This window comes from Abramis brama, assembly GCF_963993115.1.
Source record: "Abramis brama genome assembly, chromosome: 4".
NCBI classification, from domain to species: Eukaryota; Metazoa; Chordata; class Actinopteri; order Cypriniformes; family Leuciscidae; genus Abramis; species Abramis brama.
This window is the reverse complement of record NC_139966.1, coordinates 1,994,370-1,998,385: the sequence shown is the minus strand read 5'-3', so window position 1 is coordinate 1,998,385 and position 4,016 is coordinate 1,994,370.

Genomic DNA, 4,016 nt, shown 5'->3' with positions numbered 1-4,016 from the left:
TTTGGCGGAAAACATGGTTTACAAACGCCTCTCATTAAATTTCTAGTGAATTGCGGTAATCATCAACTATGCAGATGTATAATCTGTAACTGGGTAATGGGTTCCTACACTCATGACATGGCCTAAGTGTTTTGAAAGTAGTTCTGCTTACCGCAGGCTCTACACTTTCTCATCTCTCTCCTGATCCTCCTCACTATCATCATCATCACAGGAGCTGATGAAGGGCAGAAAATATACACTACTGTTCAAAAGTTTGGGGTCAGTAAGATTTTTAATGTTTTTAAAAGAAGTATCTTCTGCTCGCCAAGGCTGCATTTATTTGATTAAAAATGCAAACAAAAACAGTAATATTTTGAAATATTAGTCCAATTTAAAACAGCTGTTTTCTATGTGAATATACAGTAAAGTGTAATTTATTCCTGTGATCAAAGCTGAATTTTCAGCATCATTACTCCAGTCTTCAGTGTCACATGATCCTTCAGAAATCATTCTAATATGATGATCTGATGCTCAAGAAACATTTATGATTATTATCAGTGTTGAAAACAGTTATTTACATTTTTATTTCAGGATTCTTTGATGAATAGAAAGTTCAAAAGAACAGCATTTATCTGAAATATAAAGCTTTTGTAACATTAAACACTACCCTCAAAAGTTTGGGGTCAGTAAGAATTTTTATTTTATTTTTGGGGGAAAGAAATAAAATAAATCAATACTTTTATTCATCAAGGGTGAGTTAAACTGATCAAAAGTGACAGTAAAGACATTTATAATGTTAGAAAATATTCTATTTTAAATAAATGCTGTTCTTTTGAACTTTCTATTCATCAAAGAATTTTGAAAAAAAAAATTGTACAAAACTGTTTTCAACACTGATAATAATAATGAATGTTTCTTGAGCATCAAATCATCATATGATTTCTGAAGGATCATGTGACACTGAAGACTGGAGTAATGATGCTGAACATTCAGCTTTGATCACAGGAATAAATTACACTTTAAAATATTAAAATAAAAAACAGTCATTTTAAATTGTCATAATATTTCACAATATTACTGTTTGTTTTTTATCAAATAAATGCAGCCTTGGTGAGCAGAAGATATTTCTTTTAAAAACATAAAAAAATCTTACTGACCCCAAACTTTTGAACGGTAGTGTATATTTTGACACATTTTACAGTGTCTGCTTTAAGGACCTGTTTCTATTTTTTCACGCTGTTTTTCTGCACATTCCTTGCGTTTCTTCTCCATCTCGCTGACTATTTTGACAGATACACACTGACACTGCTGCACGCTCGCTCACTCGTTTAAAGTTGTGATTGGCCCAGCCCAGTGTCAATCAAGAAAAGAACCAATGGGCTGCTGATCTACGTGTTTCATGGACTGGTCTGTCAGAAGAAAAAAAAAAAAAACCTTCTGACCAATGCATTACACCAGCACAAACCCAGCACCGCCAATTAAGCAAAACAAAACAAAACGAATGGGCCGCCGATATACAAATTTTATGGGCCGTTAAAAAGAAAAAATAATAATAATAAAAATAATGTATGAGTATGAGATGTATCGGCCCAAAAAGCACGTCGGCCCACCGGGAAAGTGCGCGGTATGCCCGATGGCCAGTCCAGCCCTGGTTGTACAAGTTGTTAGCACTAGTAGAAAGAGCCAGAAGCCAGAAGACCAAGAGCAAAACATTACCGACATAAATACAAAAAAGCAACAAAAACAAATGCCTAATTTCGCAGATTCAACCACTGTCTTGCATAGCCTACCTGTTAATGCGACAGCTTTCGTGAACTGTCGTATACTGTGAGTGATGCTGCGGAGCGAGCGGGAAAACCTGGAGCGGATTAGCGGAATCAGCGGAATGCTTTGAGCGGAGCGGTGGGGGTGGGGAAGAGGGGCACCTCAGTCGATGAGGGCAGAGGGGCAGTGGCTCTAGCCACCGGGCCACCCCCCTGTGCACGGCCCTGAACAGAAGTGTGTGTTAGTGAATGAATCACAAAAAGCTGATATTGCTGTACTGTGAAATCACTGTTTCGGTGTTCATTAGTGAGATTTCTCAAACAGTGTTTCTTAAAATGCCTTCTAATCTCTTTGAAGCAGAAACTATCACTCAACAGCTTCATGTCCTTTACAGACAGTTAAATACTGCCACCTTCTGTCTATATGATGAACTCTATAACAAGAGTCATTCAGTGAAACCAGCAGCACTTAAATGAGCTGTAAGTGTTGAACACAAGGGAGTTGTAGAAATATAGAAGTACCTCTTAAATATCATTGCGAAAATAAAGCAACATAAATACATACAATCTGTTTGCTTTTGAATGCAAAATGTGTGATTGGAAATGTATAGCACAAAAAAAGCATAATCTGTGTTTTTACACATGTGCTGACACTTACGAGATTAATCAACTACTTTGATAAAGAAAAAAAAATTGTGTGAACTTTTTTCAATGCCTAATAAACAATACTCTGCCATCTTAAAGGGATAGTTCACCCAAAAAAGGAAAAGTTGCTGTTTATTTACCCAGCCTCAGCTCATCCAAGATGAAGGAAGGGTTGCCAACTTCAGAAAAGGAAAATAAGGGACAATCGTGACACTTTGAACACTCAAAATATTTGTACTATTACCACACAGTGTATGTCATTTCAGTGTCTGCAGTTAAGTGTGTGTACAAAAGATTATCAGGTATAAACATATTTGTTTTGCTTAACCTATTTATGGACAATTTAATTCTAATAATAATTTTAATGTCATTAAAAAAAAGTCACATTACACACAAACCATCCTTAAAAACAGCATTTATCTGAAATAGAAAGCTTTTGTAAAAATTTTTTAAGAAAGTAATACTTTTATTACGCAAGGATGCATTACATTGATCAAAAGTGGCAGTAAAGACAGTTATACAGTGGCGGCTGGTGAAAAATATTTTAGGTGGGGCTGTTTGAGCGGGGGATATGGGGGCTCCTCCACCAGAAAATTTTGAATTTCATAGTTGTGATTTCCAGCATTCTGGTGCATTTTAGGCCACCCATGTCCCTTGCTTATACCAATAAAATAACTCAAACCAGTCAATACCAATGGTCTAAAAAAACATTAATTATTGAACTGCCATGTAGAAATCAACAGTTTCACAGGTAATGATAATGAACAAGTTGCAAGTTTATTATGCTCCGTGTCCAGAATAGAAAAAGTGCAAACGCATAACAATAAATTATAATAGGAATACAACAATCTAGTTCTTTAATCAATAGCTGTATAATAGCCCCAGCTGTAGACTAAATATATTTAAAAGTTCACTGTAGACAAATTGGATAATGGATAACAGTCTGTGTTGATACTAGAGAAAGAGAGAAGACTCTCAAAGTAAGGGTGGGACAACCCTTAAAAGGATTGATAAAATAACCCCCAACCTCGATAAAAGGTTCTCTTGTAGGTTTTCTCCTTTTCTCGCGCCTGTTGGGTTATATTCACTTCTGGCTTGTCTGGTCCGAGTTCTTTTACAATTAGTTTTTTCACTAATGTTCTTCTTTCGAAGGGATACAGGTGTAGAGATTTAACTGAATTTGGGGCTAGCTCAACTCCCACGATTACATTAATGCTACTCGACGTCGTCGGCGCCTCCATACTGCACTCGCACTCCTCTGAGGTAAATGTCCCATGGTCCAGCAGGTGCACTGCTCTGGTCTTAGTACTACGGGCGATATTTTCAGAGCCCCCAAACCATAAAATTCGACGACGATGATTGGCAAAATATAAACTTTTTTGCGTAGCAACAGGGGAACCATTGGCTTAAATTCCAGCACTGTAGGGCTGAGCGAACTGGAGCCCAGGGAAGACAGCCTATTGGCTACTACTACACCAACAACATGAAGTGAATGCAAATATCATTCTGGAGAGTTCTAAGCACATTCTAAAGTAAAACCATTAATAGCATGTCATTAACACCGATTATTTTTCAAAATGAGAGATTATTAAAAACGTATTATTAAATAAAAAATTAAATAAAAATAAA